General features: G+C 39.1%; 1 non-coding gene across 1 annotated transcript; it reads left to right on the top strand.

Annotated features, from left to right (window-relative positions):
* The first annotated feature begins 5721 nt into the window (after positions 1-5721).
* TRNAR-UCG (transfer RNA arginine (anticodon UCG)) lies at positions 5722-5794 on the top strand. Its single transcript has one exon. It is a non-coding gene; the product is annotated as a tRNA-Arg (tRNA).
* The last annotated feature ends 13550 nt before the right edge of the window (positions 5795-19344 follow it).

Genomic DNA, 19344 nt, shown 5'->3' with positions numbered 1-19344 from the left:
AGGAGCTATTGGCAGTCAAATAAACTTTTCGTGAGTGGAGGCATTACATTTTGGGAGCTCAGCATAAAGTGACCGTTTACACGGACCACCGAAATTTACAGTTTTTAAAATCAGCTCGAACTCTAACAGCTAGACAACTGCGTTGGTCCCTATATTTTGCAGACTTTGATTTTGTTATCACTTTCAGACCAGGAAAAGTAAATGGGAAGGCAGATGCTCTATCTCAAATTGATACCGGTGCAGTTAAAGAGCCTCCAGAAAAAGAATTGATTATTCCACAAGAGAAGTTCATATCTACCATATTGTATGAAAATTTATCCAAAGAAATTCAAGAAAACTTAACATTCGAAGGAATGCTGAAGTGGTCCAAAGAAGGCCAAGGAAGAGAAATCAAAAAAGGTTTGCCATACTTTAAAGGTGCACTGTATGTTCCGACTGTGGAGCTGCAAGAAAAAATTCTTCAGGCTTATCATGACGATCAATTGGCTGGACACAAAGGAATTCAAAAGACTCAAAATCTAATACAACGAGAATTTTGGTGGCCAAAAATGAAAACTCATATAAGACAATATGTGTCAACTTGTGACAAATGTCAAAGAGGGAAATCAAATAGAACAGCTTCATAAGGTCTGTTAAGACCTTTGCCCACTGCACCCCATGCCTGGCATACTGTTACTATGGATCTTATAGTGGACCTCCCTAGTAGCCAAGGTTTTAACACTATCCTAGTTTTTTTAGACACTTTCACTAAAATGGCACATTTCATTCCTTTGAAAGAAATCCCTCGAGCCCCACAGGTTGCACAGTTGTTTACACAACACATAGTACGCGCCCATGGTATCCCAAAAATTCTAGTTTCAGACAGGGGGTCCCAATTTGTTTCTCGCTTTTGGAAGGCCTTTAGTAAAAGATTAGGAATTGATTTTCGTTACTCTACCAGTTACCATCCTGAAACCGATGGGCAAACAGAGAGAGTGAATCAAGAGTTAGAACAGTATTTAAGACTCAATTTATTCGATAAAGAGAAGGAATGGCCCAAGTTGATGTGGGCAGCTGAATTTGCTTACAATAATGCTGTTCATTCCACCACTGGGTTCACCCCCTTTTATCTGAACCATGGTAGACATCCTAATGTAAAGTTGGGTAAAGAAGATGATTCAGTGCCTGCAGTAGAAGAGATGGTGAGGGATTTGCAGACCACGTTAGTTAGGGCTAGAAAAAACATCATTCAAGCAAAAGACTCATATAAGACTCAGGCTGATAGAAAAAGAAGAGAGAGCCCCATTTATTCGAAAGGAGACAAAGTTTGGTTATCCACTCGTCATTTACGTCTCAAAGGAAATTGTAAATTTCAGCCACGATTTATAGGCCCATTCAAAGTTGACAAGATGATCAATCCAGTGGCAGTTAAATTGCAGTTGCCAGCTCATCTAAAGATACATCCTGTTTTCCATGTCTCCTTGTTAAAGAACAGTTCTCCAAATTTACGTCAAAACTCCCCTCCAATTCCTATCCAGATTAGCTCTGCAGAAGAGTATGAGGTCAATCAAATCTTAGATTCCAAAATCCGTAATGGCCAGCTTTATTATCTAATTGATTGGAAAGGTTATGGTCCAGAGGAACGATCCTGGGAGCCGCACGAGTATGTACATGCTTCAAGATTAGTGAGAAACTTTCATAGAACCTACCCAAGCAAACCTAAATTGGAGAACTGTTCCTTGAGGGGGAGTACTGTCATGACCACACAAACTTGCCAAGTCAAATCAAAGAAGTGCATGAGAAAAGCGAAGAGATATCCTCAGTGGAGACAGCAAAGCCCAAACTGGAAGAAGGTTTGCAGAGTAATCTTGCGCTTATTTCAAAGGAAGAATCAAGAAGAGAAGATCCAAGATGGCCGCTGTGAGTCCTGAAGGTTAGTTACAGTTCTAGTCTTGCAATCGGTTGGTTGCTAGGTTACGAGCTCTCCAGCTGGAAGCCTTGCACTTCAACTGAGGTCTGACAGGAATCAGCTGTGTGGAGAGAGAGCGCGCTTCAGAACAGAAACTCCTGTGAGGTAAAATTACATTTGAAGATTATATTACAGAAAACGGATAAATATTGTCAAGGTTTATTCGAAGAATTTGATAGTAGACCGTTCCCGTGGAAGTCGGCAAGGCTACAGAGTTAATGTATGAATTAACCTTATGTTTACAAGGTTCTTGTTTAAGATATTAAAGTCAAAGAAAAAACGAACTTTAAAAGAGGAAGTATCTACAAATGTCAAGGTTATAAACAAAGGCCAAGTTTAAAGGAGAAACAAACTGTTAACAAATAAGCATTTACAAATTCAATGGTAATAAACCAAAATAGAGTTTAAAAGAGAAACAAACTTAAATAAACAAGCATTTACAACTACAAGTTATCGACAGATGTCGAAGTAAGGAAGGAGAAACTAACTGTAATAAACAAGCATTTACAAATACAAGTTATCAACAAATGTTGAAGTAAGAAAGGAGAAACAAACTTTAATAAACAAGCATTTACAAATACAAGTATTGACAGAAGTCACAATAAGACAGGAGAAATTAAATAACATCAGCTGATTTGAAGAACGCATTATCACCAACTATATATATATATATAGCAACATAAAACCAATCTCTAACAAAGGTTGAGAAGTTCTTCCAGAATCAGTAATAAGCATTTTTTTAAGAAGAGCTATCATTTATAGAGAGAAGCAAGGCTACAGAGAACTCAGGGTGAGTGAAGAAATAATAGAATTAAAGAGAATTAAGTGTTGAGAGTAGAAAGTGAAAAACTGATGTTGTATGTCCCTAGTAATTGCGAGTGTGACTCTTGCAGGTGCTGTATCCAATCTTAGATGTGAATAGGCAGACTGAGTACTGGCGTTCATCATCTCTGTTGCAGTCTCTCTACCATCCCATTCCCCTTTCCCCCTCCGGGGTACTCAGCACGAAGGATTAATATTCGTTGTGAGTAGCTCGGGTCGGGACTGAGGAGTTATCTTCTGCTTCTGAGGAAATCGAATTGAAGTATCCTGACAGATAGCACAAAAACTGTAAGATTGAAGTGGTGGGTGGCGGAGGTTTAAAATAGTCGGTTTAGTTAAAGACAGAAAAGTGAAAAGGATGACTGCAGAAATACTATATGTGGCCATGAACTGAGATGAAAGGATGATTTTGGAACTCAGTCCTGCAAATTACCCTCAATGCCGCAATGGATAGGGCACTACTCTCACAGACCAGGGTATGTAAGTTTAAGTCTATCTGAGGTGCACACCCTGAACTAATACATTTTTGCTGAAACCTAATCATATTGTTTACTCTTCCTTGTAGCAGCTTACCAGGGTGATAGTATATTGCAACAGAACCATTCCACTTCTTCACTGAAAAGTGTCATGCTGGTTACCCAAATGGGCAGCGTGTCATTTTATACAGCTTTCTTTATTGAAATTAAACTTGGACTCACTTGAAATATTCTCTTTCAAAATGATTGTTTTGAGCTGCTGTGAATTTTATTTCTAGAGGTGGTGACAGGCTTTCAGGTACGTGCTTAGGTCAAGGCCCTGTTCATGTCACTTGTATAAGCTAAGTCAGGGAGCAAGTCTAGAAGTTGGAAGTCTGAACTACTGTCGAAGCAGTTTCATTCTCTTTTCAAATAATCCAAAAATACCATTGCAGCATAAAACAGGGTATTCAATAAAGAAAGAAAGCAGGATTAACGGCATAAAAGCACATCATAAGATATGAAATTTTGGAAATTATCAAGATATTGTTTGAAAAAACTCCTTTGATGGAAAGAAGTTGAAGAACGTTATGGGATCTTGTCCTGCGCACCTGTAATTGATATGTTCCACAGCCATTCATACCACCTAACCCTAAACACCCAAACATATTCCAGTCAGTGACCATGTGGCCTAATGGATAAGGTGTCTGACTTCAGATCAGAAGAGTGAGGGTTCGAGTCCCTTCATGGTTGAGTCTTTTTCTCACAGCACCCAACTTATCTTTACATACAAACAGGAGGCACACTCTTACAATACTCCTTTCACTCGCACTCATTAAGAAAGCCCAATGCAAACTGCACAATCAGTCACGTTATGCCTTCAGCATTGCTACTTTCTGCCATACCAAAGTACCTCTTCATAAATGCCACGGATATGCAATACATATACAACAATATGACATGGCACAATCATTCTGAACAGAACTGTGGGTAGATTCAGTGCAGGGAGTGTGTGCGTGCAGAAAGCAGAAACTATGCATGGGTAGAAGCTCTATGATTTTCTCCAGGAATAATGCAAATTGTCCCTCAGAAAAAGTATAGTACTAGAGAAGAATCATAAAGGATTGACACAATTGCTGGCTTTGCTGTTGCCCCAGTTGTGTAATCTGTCAAGGACTGTTCTCTTGCAGATTGAGGCACCTAGTTGCAATTGTGTGGTAAAAATCACCCTTACAAACATTTTTGCTATAAACTTGAGATCTTTCTGAGATACTATCTCACAGACTTCTTATGAATGAGGAACTCTGAAATTGTCACATTCCAATTTGTACGTCCTTAAAACTATGCTGGTTATTCAAATGGGCAGATTATTTTTTAAATTCCTTTCTGTCTCGAGTTGTAGTTATATTGATACAGAGGCATAATTGTTGAATGATATATATTGGTTTGATTGAAATATGTTCGTAGAGGTGGTGATAGGCTTTCTGTGTCTGTCTGAGAGCAAGGACCGGTTAACGTCTTTTTCCAAGAGCAGTTTGTTGTGAAAGGTATCAGACAAAGGAGTATGTATTGTGATGTGGTTCTCTGACTGCTTCTGTCCACTTGCCCAAAGTTCCAAGGCCCTATTATAACATAAATACGGTAACATTGAAGTGGTGGGTGGTGGAGGTTTAAAATGGTCAGTTTAATTAAAGACAGAAAAGTGAAACGAATGACTGCAGAAATACTCTATGTGGCCATGAACTGAGATGAAAGGATGATTTTGGAACTCTGTCTTGCAGATTACCCTCAATGCCGCAATGGATAGGGCACTACTCTCACAGACCAGGGTGTGTAAGTTTAAGTCTGTCTGAGGTGCACACCCTGAACTAATGCATTTTTGCTGAAACCTAATCATATTGTTTACTCTTCCTCGTAGCAGCTTGCCAGGGTGATAGTATATTGCAACAGAACCATTCCACTTCTTCACTGAAAAGAGTCATGCTGGTTACCCAAATGGGCAGCGTGTCATTTTATACAGCTTTCTTTACTGAAATTAAACTTGGACTCACTTGAAATATTCTCTTTCAAAATTAATGTTTTGAGCTGCTGTGAATTTTATTTCTAGAGGTGGTGACAGGCTTTCAGGTACGTGCTTAGGTCAAGACCCTGTTCATGTCACTTGTATAAGCTAATTCAGGGAGAAAATTAGCAAGTCAAGAAATGGGAAGTCTGAACTACTGTCAAAGCAGTTTCATTCTCTTTTCAAATAATCCAAAAATACCATTGCAGCATAAAACAGAGTATTCAATAAAAGAAGAAAGGAGGATTAACGGCAAAAAAGCACATCATAAGATATGAAACTTTGGAAATTATCTAGATATTGTTTGAAAAAACTCCTTTGATGGAAAGAAGATGAAGAACGGTATGGGATCCTGTCCTGCGCACCTGTAATTGATATGTTCCACATCCATTCATACCACCTAACCCTAAACGCCCAAACATATTGCAGTCAGTGACCATGTGGCCTAATGGATAAGGTGTCTGACTTCGGATCAGAAGATTGAGGGTTCGAGTCCCTTCATGGTTGAGTCTTTTTCTCACAGCACCCAACTTATCTTTACATACAAACTGGAAATACACTCTTACAATACTCCTTTCACTCTCACTCATTAAGAAAGCCCAATGCAAACTGCACAATCAGTCACGTTATGCCTTCAGCATTGCTACTTTTCTGTCTTTCTGCCATACCAAAGTACCTCTTCATAAATGCCACGGATATGCAATACGTATACAACAATATGACATGGCACAATCATTCTGAACAGAACTGTGGGTAGATTCAGTGCAGGGAGTGTGTGCGTGCAGAAAGCAGAAACTATGCATGGGTAGAAGCTCTATGATTTTCTCCAGGAATAATGCAAATTGTCCCTCAGAAAAAGTATAGTACTAGAGAAGAATCATAAAGGATTGACACAATTGCTGCCTTTGCTGTTGCCCCAGTTGCGTAATCTGTCAAGGACTGGTCTCTTGCAGATTGAGGCACCTAGTTGCAATTGTGTGGTATAAATCACCCTTACAACCATTTTTGCTATAAACTTGAGATCTTTCTGAGATACTATCTCACAGACTTCTTATGAATGAGGCACTCTGAAATTGTCACATTCCAATTTGTACGTCCTTAAAACTATGCTGGTTATTCAAATGGGCAGATTGTTTTTTAAATTCCTTTCTGTCTCTAGTTGTAGTTATATTGATACAGAGGCATAATTGTTGAATGATATATATTGGTTTGATTGAAATATGTTCGTAGAGGTGGTGATAGGCTTTCTGTGTCTGTCTGAGAGCAAGGACCAGTTAACGTCTTTTTCCAAGAGCAGTTTGTTGTGAAAGGTATCAGACAAAGGAGTATGTATTGTGATGTGGTTCTCTGACTGCTTCTGTCCACTTGCCCAAAGTTCCAAGGCCCTATTATAACATAAATACGGTAACATTGAAGTGGTGGGTGGTGGAGGTTTAAAATGGTCAGTTTAATTAAAGACAGAAAAGTGAAACGAATGACTGCAGAAATACTCTATGTGGCCATGAACTGAGATGAAAGGATGATTTTGGAACTCTGTCTTGCAGATTACCCTCAATGCCGCAATGGATAGGGCACTACTCTCACAGACCAGGGTGTGTAAGTTTAAGTCTGTCTGAGGTGCACACCCTGAACTAATGCATTTTTGCTGAAACCTAATCATATTGTTTACTCTTCCTCGTAGCAGCTTGCCAGGGTGATAGTATATTGCAACAGAACCATTCCACTTCTTCACTGAAAAGAGTCATGCTGGTTACCCAAATGGGCAGCGTGTCATTTTATACAGCTTTCTTTACTGAAATTAAACTTGGACTCACTTGAAATATTCTCTTTCAAAATGAATGTTTTGAGCTGCTGTGAATTTTATTTCTAGAGGTGGTGACAGGCTTTCAGGTACGTGCTTAGGTCAAGACCCTGTTCATGTCACTTGTATAAGCTAATTCAGGGAGAAAATTAGCAAGTCAAGAAATGGGAAGTCTGAACTACTGTCAAAGCAGTTTCATTCTCTTTTCAAATAATCCAAAAATACCATTGCAGCATAAAACAGAGTATTCAATAAAAGAAGAAAGGAGGATTAACGGCAAAAAAGCACATCATAAGATATGAAACTTTGGAAATTATCTAGATATTGTTTGAAAAAACTCCTTTGATGGAAAGAAGATGAAGAACGGTATGGGATCCTGTCCTGCGCACCTGTAATTGATATGTTCCACATCCATTCATACCACCTAACCCTAAACGCCCAAACATATTGCAGTCAGTGACCATGTGGCCTAATGGATAAGGTGTCTGACTTCGGATCAGAAGATTGAGGGTTCGAGGCCCTTCATGGTTGAGTCTTTTTCTCACAGCACCCAACTTATCTTTACATACAAACTGGAAATACACTCTTACAATACTCCTTTCACTCTCACTCATTAAGAAAGCCCAATGCAAACTGCACAATCAGTCACGTTATGCCTTCAGCATTGCTACTTTTCTGTCTTTCTGCCATACCAAAGTACCTCTTCATAAATGCCACGGATATGCAATACGTATACAACAATATGACATGGCACAATCATTCTGAACAGAACTGTGGGTAGATTCAGTGCAGGGAGTGTGTGCGTGCAGAAAGCAGAAACTATGCATGGGTAGAAGCTCTATGATTTTCTCCAGGAATAATGCAAATTGTCCCTCAGAAAAAGTATAGTACTAGAGAAGAATCATAAAGGATTGACACAATTGCTGCCTTTGCTGTTGCCCCAGTTGCGTAATCTGTCAAGGACTGGTCTCTTGCAGATTGAGGCACCTAGTTGCAATTGTGTGGTATAAATCACCCTTACAACCATTTTTGCTATAAACTTGAGATCTTTCTGAGATACTATCTCACAGACTTCTTATGAATGAGGCACTCTGAAATTGTCACATTCCAATTTGTACGTCCTTAAAACTATGCTGGTTATTCAAATGGGCAGATTGTTTTTTAAATTCCTTTCTGTCTCTAGTTGTAGTTATATTGATACAGAGGCATAATTGTTGAATGATATATATTGGTTTGATTGAAATATGTTCGCAGAGGTGGTGATAGGCTTTCTGTGTCTGTCTGAGAGCAAGGACCGGTTAACGTGTTTTTCCAAGAGCAGTTTGTTGTGAAAGGTATCAGGCAAAGGAGTATGTATTGTGATGTGGTTCTCTGACTGCTTCTGTCCACTTGCCAAAAGTTCCAAGGCCCTATGATAGCACAAAAAAGGTAAGATTGAAGTGGTGGGTGCCGGAGGTTTAAAATGGTCAGTTTAATTAAAGACAGAAAAGTGAAACGAATGACTGCAGAAATACTGTATGTGGCCATGAACTGAGATGAAAGGATGATTTTGGAACTCTGTCTTGCAGATTACCCTCAATGCCGCAATGGAGAGGGCACTACTCTCACAGACCAGAGTGTGTAAGTTTAAGTCTATCTGAGGAGCACACCCTGAACTAATACATTTTTAATGAAACCTAATCATATTGTTTACTCTTCCTTGTAGCAGCTTGCCAGGGTGATAGTATATTGCAACAGAACCATTCCACTTCTTCACTGAAAAGAGTCATGCTGGTTACCCAAATGTGCAGCGTGTCATTTTATACAGCTTTCTTTATTGAAATTAAACTTGGACTCACTTGAAATATTCTCTTTCAAAATGAATGTTTTGAGCTGCTGTGAATTTTATTTCTAGAGGTGGTGACAGGCTTTCAGGTACGTGCTTAGGTCAAGGCCCTGTTCATGTCACTTGTATAAGCTAATTCAGGGAGCAAATTAGCAAGTCAAGAAATGGGAAGTCTGAACTACTGTCAAAGCAGTTTCATTCTCTTTTCAAATAATCCAAAAATACCACTGCAGCATAAAACAGAGAATTCAATAAAAGAAGAAAGGAGGATTAACGGCAAAAAAGCACATCATAAGATATGAAACTTTGGAAATTATCTAGATATTGTTTGAAAAAACTCCTTTGATGGAAAGAAGATGAAGAACGGTATGGGATCCTGTCCTGCGCACCTGTAATTGATATGTTCCAAATCCATTCATACCACCTAATCCTAAACACCGAAACATGTTGCAGTCAGTGACCATGTGGCCTAATGGATAAGGAGTCTGACTTCTGATCAGAAGATTGAGGGTTCGAGTCCCTTCATGGATGAGTCTTTTTCTCACAGCACCCAACTTATCTTTACATACAAACTGGAGGCACACTCCTACAATACTCCTTTTACTCTCACTCATTAAGAAAGCCCAATACAAACTGCACAATCAGTCACGTTATGCCTTCAGCATTGATACTTTTCTGTCTCTCTGCCATACCAAAGTACCTCTTCATAAATGCCATGGATATGCAATACGTATGCAACAATATGACACGGCACAATCATTCTTAACAGAACTGTGGGTAGACGCAGTGCAGGGAGTGTGTCTGCGTGCAGAAAGCAGAAACTATGCATGCGTAGAAGCTCTATGATTTTCTCCAGGATTAATGCAAATTGTCCCTCAGAAAAAGTATAGTACTGGAGAAGAATCATAAAGGATTGACACAATTGCTGCCTTTGCTGTTGCCCCAATTGTGTAATCTGTCAAGGACTGGTCTCTTGCAGATTGAGGCACCTAGTTGCAATTGTGTGGTAAAAATCACCCTTACAACCATTTTTGCTATAAACTTGAGATCTTTCTGAGATACTGTCTCACAGACTTCTTATGAATGAGGAACTCTGAAATTGTCACATTCCAATTTGTACGTCCTTAAAACTCTGCTGGTTATTCAAATGGGCAGATTGTTTTAAAAATTCCTTTCTGTCTCTAGTTGTAGTTATATTGATACAGAGGCATAATTGTTGAATGATATATATTGGTTTGATTGAAATATGTTCGTACAGGTGGTGATAGGCTTTCTGAGTCTGTCTGAGAGCAAGGACCGGTTAACGTCTTTTTCCAAGAGCAGTTTGTTGTGAAAGGTATCAGGCAAAAGAGTATGTATTGTCATGTGGTTCTCTGATTGCTTCTGTCCACTTGCCAAAAGTTCCAAAGCCCTATTATAACATAAAAACTGTAACATTGAAGTGGTGGGTGGTGGAGGTTTAAAATGGTCAGTTTAATTAAAGACAGAAAAGTGAATCGAATGACTGCAGAAATACTCTATGTGGCCATGAACTGAGATGAAAGGATGATTTTGGAACTCTGTCTTGCAGATTACCCTCAATGCAGCAATGGATAGGGCACTACTCTCACTGACCAGGGTGTGTAAGTTTAAGTCTATCTGAGGTGCACACCCTGAACTAATACATTTTTGCTGAAACCTAATCATATGGTTTACTCTTCCTCGTAGCAGCTTGACAGGGTGATAGTATATTGCAACAGAACCATTCCACTTCTTCACTGAAAAGTGTCATGCTGGTTACCCAAATGTGCAGCGTGTCATTTTATACAGCTTTCTTTATTGAAATTAAACTTGGACTCACTTGAAATATTCTCTTTCAAAATGAATGTTTTGAGCTGCTGTGAATTTTATTTCTAGAGATGGTGACAGGCTTTCAGGTACGTGCTTAGGTCAAGGCCCTGTTCATGTCACTTCTATAAGCTAATTCAGGGAGCAAATTAGCAAGTCAAGAAATGGGAAGTCTGAACTACTGTCAAAGCAGTTTCATTCTCTTTTCAAATAATCCAAAAATACCATTGCATCATAAAACAGAATATTCAATAAAAGAAGAAAGGAGGATTAACGGCAAAAAAGCACATCATAAGATATGAAACTTTGGAAATTATCTAGATATTGTTTGAAAAAACTCCTTTGATGGAAAGAAGATGAAGAACGGTATGGGATCCTGTCCTGCGCACCTGTCATTGATATGTTCCACATCCATTCATACCACCTAACCCTAAACACCCAAACATATCGCAGTCAGTTACCATGTGGCCTAATGGATAAGGTGTCTGACTTTGGATCAGAAGATTGAGGCTTTGAGTCGCTTCATGGTTGAGTCTTTTTCTCACAGCACCCAACTTATCTTTACATACAAACTGGAAACACACTCTTACAATACTCCTTTCACTCTCACTCATTAAGAAAGCCCAATGCAAACTGCACAATCAGTCACATTATGCCTTCAGCATTGCTACTTTTCTGTCTTTCTGCCATACCAAAGTACCTCTTCATAAACGCCACGGATATGCAATACGTATGCAACAATATGACACGGCACAATCATTCTTAACAGAACTGTGGGTAGATGCAGTGCAGGGAGTGTGTGCGTGCAGAAAGCAGAAACTATGCATGCGTAGAAGCTCTATGATTTTCTCCAGGAAAAATGCAAATTGTCCCTCAGAAAAAATATACTACTGGAGAAGAATCATAAAGGATTGACACAATTGCTGCCTTTGCTGTTGCCCCAGTTGTGTAATCTGGCAAGGACTGGTCTCTTGCAGATTGAGGCACCTAGTTGCAATTGTGTGGTATAAATCACCCTTACAACCATTTTTGCTATAAACTTGAGATCTTTCTTAGATACTATCTCACAGACTTCTTATGAATGAGGAACTCTGAAATTGTCACATTCCAGTTTGTATGTCCTAAAAACTCTGCTGGTTATTCAAATGGGCAGATTGTTTTTTTAATTCCTTTCTGTCTCGAGTTGTAGTTATATTGATACAGAGGCATAATTGTTGAATGATATATATTGGTTTGATTGAAATATGTTCGTAGAGGTGGTGATAGGCTTTCTGTGTCTGTCTGAGAGCAAGGACCGGTTAAAGTCTTTTTCCAAGAGCAATTTGTTGTGAAAGGTATCAGGCAAAGGAGTATGTATTGTGATGTGGTTCTCTGACTGCTTCTGTCCACTTGCCAAAAGTTCCAAGGCCCTATGATAGCACAAAAACGGTAAGATTGAAGTGGTGGGTGCCGGAGGTTTAAAATGGTCAGTTTAATTAAAGACAGAAAAGTGAAACGAATGACTGCAGAAATACTGTATGTGGCCATGAACTGAGATGAAAGGATGATTTTGGAACTCTGTCTTGCAGATTACCCTCAATGCCGCAATGGATAGGGCACTACTCTCACAGACCAGGGTGTGTAAGTTTAAGTCTATCTGAGGTGCACACCCTGAACTAATACATTTAGGCTGAAACCTAATCATATTGTTTACTCTTCCTCGTAGCAGCTTGCCAGGGTGATAGTATATTGCAACAGAACCATTCCACTTCTTCACTGAAAAGAGTCATGCTGGTTACCCAAATGTGCAGCGTGTCATTTTATACAGCTTTCTTTTTTAAATTAAACTTGGACTCACTTGAAATATTCTCTTTCAAAATGATTGTTTTGAGCTGCTGTGAATTTTATTTCTAGAGGTGGTGACAGGCTTTCAGGTACGTGCTTAGGTCAAGGCCCTGTTCATGTCACTTGTATAAGCTAGTTGAGGGAGCAAATTAGCAAGTCAAGAAATGGGAAGTCTGAACTACTGTCAAAGCAGTTTCATTCTCTTTTCAAATAATCCAAAAATACCATTGCAGCATAAAACAGAGTATTCAATAAAAGAAGAAAGGAGGATTAACGGCAAAAAAGCACAGCATAAGATATGAAACTATGGAAATTATCTATATATTGTTTGAAAAAACTCCTTTGATGGAAAGAAGATGAATAACGGTATGGGATCCTGTCCTGCGCACCTGTAATTGATATGTTCCACATCCATTCATACCACCTAACCCTAAACATCCAAACATATTGCAGTCAGTGACCATGTGGCCTAATGGATAAGGTGTTTCACTTCGGATCAGAAGATTGAGGGTTCCAGTCCCTTCATGGTTGAGTCTTTTTCTCACAGCACACAACTTATCTTTACATACAAACTGGAAACACACTCTTACAATACTCCTTTCACTCTCACTCATTAAGAAAGCCCAATGCAAACTGCACAATCAGTCACGTTATGCCTTCAGCATTGCTACTTTTCTGTCTTTCTGCCACACTAAACTACCTCTTCATAAATGCCACGGATATGCAATACGTATACAACAATATGACATGGCACAATCATTCTTAACAGAACTGTGGGTAGATGCAGTGCAGGGAGTGTGTGTGCGTGCAGAAAGCAGAAACTATGCATGCGTAGAAGCTCTATGATTTTCTCCAGGAATAATGCAAATTGTCCCTCAGAAAAAGTATAGTACTGGAGAAGAATCATAAAGGATTGACACAATTGCTGCCTTTGCTGTTGCCCCAGTTGTGTAATCTGTCAAGGACTGGTCTCTTGCAGATTGAGGCACCTAGTTGCAGTTGTGTGGTATAAATCACCCTTACAACCATTTTAGCAATAAACTTGAGATCTTTCTGAGATACTATCTCACAGACTTCTTATGAATGAGGAACTCTGAAATTGTCACATTCCAATTTGTATGTCCTTATAACTCTGCTGGTTATTCAAATGGGCAGATTGTTTTTTATATTCCTTTCTGTCTCGATTTGTAGTTATATTGATACAGAGGCAAAATTGTTGAATGATATATATTGGTTTGATTGAAATATGTTCGTAGAGGTGGTGATAGGCTTTCTGTGTCTGTCTGAGAGCAAGGACCGGTTAATGTCTTTTTCCAAAAGCAGTTTGTTGTGAAAGGTATCAGGCAAAGGAGTATGTATTGTGGTGTGGTTCTCTGACTGCTTCTGTCCACTAGCCAAAAGTTCCAATGCCCTATGATAGCACAAAAACGGTAAGATTGAAGTGGTGGTTGGCAGAGGTTTAAAATGGTCAGTTTAGTTAAAGACAGAAAAGTAAAATGGATGACTTCAGAAATACTCTATGTGGCCATGAACTGAGATGAAAGGATGATTTTGGAGCTCTGTCTTGCAGATTACCCTCAATGCCGCAATGGATAGGGCACTACTCTCACAGACCAGGGTGTGTAAGTTTAAGTCTATCTGAGATGCACACCCTGAACTAATACATTTTTGCTGAAACCTAATCATATTGTTTACTCTTCCTCGTAGCAGCTTGCCAGGGTGATAGTATATTGCAACAGAACCATTCCACTTCTTCACTGAAAAGAGTCATGCTGGTTACCCAAATGTGCAGCGTGTCATTTTATACAGCTTTCTTTATTGAAATTAAACTTGGACTCACTTGAAATATTCTCTTTCAAAATTATTGTTTTGAGCTGCTGTGAATTTTATTTCTAGAGGTGGTGACAGGCTTTCAGGTACGTGCTTAGGTCAAGGCCCTGTTCATGTCACTTGTATAAGCTAATTCATGGAGCAAATTAGCAAGTCAAGAAATGGGAAGTCTGAACTACTGTCAAAGCAGTTTCATTCTCTTTTCAAATAATCCAAAAATACCATTGCAGCATAAAACAGAGTATTCAATAAAAGAAGAAAGGAGGATTAACGGCAGAAAAGCACATTATAAGATATGAAACTTTGGAAATTATCAAGATATTGTTTGAAAAAACTCCTTTGATGGAAAGAAGATGAAGAACGTTATGGGATCTTGTCCTGCGCACCTGTAATTGATATGTTCCACATCCATTCATACCACCTAACCCTAAACACCCAAACACATTGCAGTCAGTGACCATGTGGCCTAATGGATAAGGCGTCTGACTTCGGATCACAAAATTAAGGGTTCAAGTCCCTTCATGGTTGAGTCTTTTTCTCACAGCACCCAACTTATCTTTACATACAAACTGGAGGGACACTCTTACAATACTCCTTTCACTCTCACTCATTAAGAAAGCCCAATGCAAACTGCACAATCAGTCACATTATACCTTCAGCATTGCTACTTTTCTGTCTTTCTGCCATACCAAAGTACCTCTTCATAAATGCCACGGATATGCAATACGTATACAACAATATGACATTGCACAATCATTCTGAACAGAACTGTGGGTAGATTCAGTGCAGGGAGTGTGTGTGCGTGCAGAAAGCAGAAACTATGCATGCGTAGAAGCTCTATGATTTTCTCCAGGAATAATGCAAATTGTCCCTCAGAAAAAGTATAGTACTGGAGAAGAATCATAAAGGATTGACACAATTGCTGCCTTTGCTGTTGCCCCAGTTGTGTAATCTGTCAAGGACTGGTCTCTTGCAGATTGAGGCACCTAGTTGCAATTGTGTGGTATAAATCACCCTTACAACCATTTTAGCAATAAACTTGAGATCTTTCTGAGATACTATCTCACAGACTTCTTATCAATGAGGAACTCTGAAATTGTCACATTCCAATTTGTACGTCCTTAAAACTCTGCTGGTTATTCAAATGGGCAGATTGTTTTTTATATTCCTTTCTGTCTCGATTTGTAGTTATATTGATACAGAGGCAAAATTGTTGAATGATATATATTGGTTTGATTGAAATATGTTCGTAGAGGTGGTGATAGGCTTTCTGTGTCTGTCTGAGAGCAAGGACCGGTTAATGTCTTTTTCCAAGAGCAGTTTGTTGTGAAAGGTATCAGGCAAAGGAGTATGTATTGTGGTGTGGTTCTCTGACTGCTTCTGTCCACTAGCCAAAAGTTCCAATGCCCTATGATAGCACAAAAACGGTAAGATTGAAGTGGTGGTTGGCAGAGGTTTAAAATGGTCAGTTTAGTTAAAGACAGAAAAGTAAAATGGATGACTGCAGAAATACTCTATGTGGCCATGAACTGAGATGAAAGGATGATTTTGGAGCTCTGTCTTGCAGATTACCCTCAATGCTGCAATGAATAGGGCACTACTCTCACAGACCAGGGTGTGTAAGTTTAAGTCTATCTGAGGTGCACACCCTGAACTAATACATTTTTGCTGAAACCTAATCATATTGTTTACTCTTCCTCGTAGCAGCTTGCCAGGGTGATAGTATATTGCAACAGAACCATTCCACTTCTTCACTGAAAAGAGTCATGCTGGTTACCCAAATGTGCAGCGTGTCATTTTATACAGCTTTCTTTATTGAAATTAAACTTGGACTCACTTGAAATATTCTCTTTCAAAATTATTGTTTTGAGCTGCTGTGAATTTTATTTCTAGAGGTGGTGACAGGCTTTCAGGTACGTGCTTAGGTCAAGGCCCTGTTCATGTCACTTGTATAAGCTAATTCAGGGAGCAAATTAGCAAGTCAAGAAATGGGAAGTCTGAACTACTGTCAAAGCAGTTTCATTCTCTTTTCAAATAATCCAAAAATACCATTGCAGCATAAAACAGAGTATTCAATAAAAGAAGAAAGGAGGATTAACGGCAGAAAAGCACATTATAAGATATGAAACTTTGGAAATTATCTAGATATTGTTTGAAAAAACTCCTTTGATGGAAAGAAGATGAAGAACGGTATAGGATCCTGTCCTGCGCTCCTGTAATTGATATGTTCCACATCCATTCATACCACCTAACCCTAAACACCCAAACACATTGCCGTCAGTGACCTTGTGGCCTAATGGATAAGGTGTCTGACTTCGGATCACAAAATTGAGGGTTCGAGTCCCTTCATGGTTGAGTCTTTTTCTCACAGCACCCAACTTATCTTTACATACAAACTGGAGGCACACTCTTACAATACTCCTTTCACTCTCACTCATTAAGAAAGCCCAATGCAAACTGCACAATCAGTCACATTATACCTTCAGCATTGCTACTTTTCTGTCTTTCTGCCATACCAAAGTACCTCTTCATAAATGCCACGGATATGCAATACGTATACAACAATATGACATTGCACAATCATTCTGAACAGAACTGTGGTTAGATTCAGTGCAGGGAGTGTGTGTGCGTGCAGAAAGCAGAAACTATGCATGCGTAGAAGCTCTATGATTTTCTCCAGGAATACTGCAAATTGTCCCTCAGAAAAAGTATAGTACTGGAGAAGAATCATAAAGGATTGACACAATTGCTGCCTTTGTTGTTGCCCCAATTGTGTAATCTGTCAAGGACTGGTCTCTTGCAGACTGAGGCACCTAGTTGCAATTGTGTGGTATAAATTACCCTTACAACCATTTTTGCTATAACCTTGAGATCTTTCTGAGATACTACCTCACAGACTTCTTATGAATGAGGAACTCTGAAATTGTCACATTCAATTTGTACATCCTTAAAACTCTGCTGGTTATTCAAATGGGCAGATTGTTTTTTAAATTCCTTTCTGTCTCGAGTTGTAGTTATATTGATACAGAGGCATAATTGTTGAATGATATATATTGGTTTGATTGAAATATGTTCGTAGAGGTGGTGATAGGCTTTCTGTGTCTGTCTGAGTGCAAGGACCGGTTAAAGTCTTTTTCCAAGAGCAGTTTGTTGTGAAAGGTATCAGGGAAAGGAGTATGTATTGTGATGTGGTTCTCTGACTGCTTCTGTCCACTTGCCAAAAGTTCCAAGGCCCTATGATAGCACAAAAACGGTAAGATTGAAGTGGTGGGTGCCGGAGGTTTAAAATGGTCAGTTTAATTAAAGACAGAAAAGTGAAACGAATGACTGCAGAAATACTGTATGTGGCCATGAACTGAGATGAAAGGATGATTTTGGAACTCTGTCTTGCAGATTAGCCTCAATGCCGCAATGGATAGGGCACTACTCTCACAGACCAGGGTGTGTAAGTTTAAGTCTATCTGAGGTGCACACCCTGAACTAATACATTTAGGCTGAAACCTAATCATATTGTTTACTCTTCCTCGTAGCAGCTTGCCAGGGTGATAGTATATTGCAACAGAACCATTCCACTTCTTCACTGAAAAGAGTCATGCTGGTTACCCAAATGTGCAGCGTGTCATTTTATACAGCTTTCTTTTTTAAATTAAACTTGGACTCACTTGAAATATTCTCTTTCAAAATGATTGTTTTGAGCTGCTGTGAATTTTATTTCTAGAGGTGGTGACAGGCTTTCAGGTACGTGCTTAGGTCAAGGCCCTGTTCATGTCACTTGTATAAGCTAATTGAGGGAGCAAATTAGCAAGTCAAGAAATGGGAAGTCTGAACTACTGTCAAAGCAGTTTCATTCTCTTTTCAAATAATCCAAAAATACCATTGCAGCATAAAACAGAGTATTCAATAAAAGAAGAAAGGAGGATTAACGGCAAAAAAGCACAGCATAAGATATGAAACTATGGAAATTATCTATATATTGTTTGAAAAAACTCCTTTGATGGAAAGAAGATGAATAACGGTATGGGATCCTGTCCTGCGCACCTGTAATTGATATGTTCCACATCCATTCATACCACCTAACCCTAAACACCCAAACATATTGCAGTCAGTGACCATGTGGCCTAATGGATAAGGTGTTTGACTTCGGATCAGAAGATTGAGGGTTCCAGTCCCTTCATGGTTGAGTCTTTATCTCACAGCACACAACTTATCTTTACATACAAACTGGAAACACACTCTTACAATACTCCTTTCACTCTCACTCATTAAGAAAGCCCAATGCAAACTGCACAATCAGTCACGTTATGCCTTCAGCATTGCTACTTTTCTGTCTTTCTGCCACACTAAAGTACTTGTTCATAAATGCCACGGATATGCAATACGTATACAACAATATGACATGGCACAATCATTCTTAACAGAACTGTGGGTAGATGCAGTGGAGGGAGTGTGTGTGCGTGCAGAAAGCAGAAACTATGCATGCGTAGAAGCTCTATGATTTTCTCCAGGAATAATGCAAATTGTCCCTCAGAAAAAGTATAGTACTGGAGAAGAATCATAAAGGATTGACACAATTGCTGCCTTTGCTGTTGCCCCAGTTGTGTAATCTGTCAAGGACTGGTCTCTTGCAGATTGAGGCACCTAGTTGCAATTGTGTGGTATAAATCACCCTTACAACCATTTTAGCAATAAACTTGAGATCTTTCTGAGATACTATCTCACAGACTTCTTATCAATGAGGAACTCTGAAATTGTCACATTCCAATTTGTACGTCCTTAAAACTCTGCTGGTTATTCAAATGGGCAGATTGTTTTTTATATTCCTTTCTGTCTCGATTTGTAGTTATATTGATACAGAGGCAAAATTGTTGAATGATATATATTGGTTTGATTGAAATATGTTCGTAGAGGTGGTGATAGGCTTTCTGTGTCTGTCTGAGAGCAAGGACCGGT

This window comes from Pleurodeles waltl, chromosome 4_1 (assembly GCF_031143425.1).
Source record: "Pleurodeles waltl isolate 20211129_DDA chromosome 4_1, aPleWal1.hap1.20221129, whole genome shotgun sequence".
In the NCBI taxonomy this organism is placed as follows: Eukaryota; Metazoa; Chordata; class Amphibia; order Caudata; family Salamandridae; genus Pleurodeles; species Pleurodeles waltl.
This window is presented reverse-complemented; position numbering and strand designations above follow the sequence as displayed.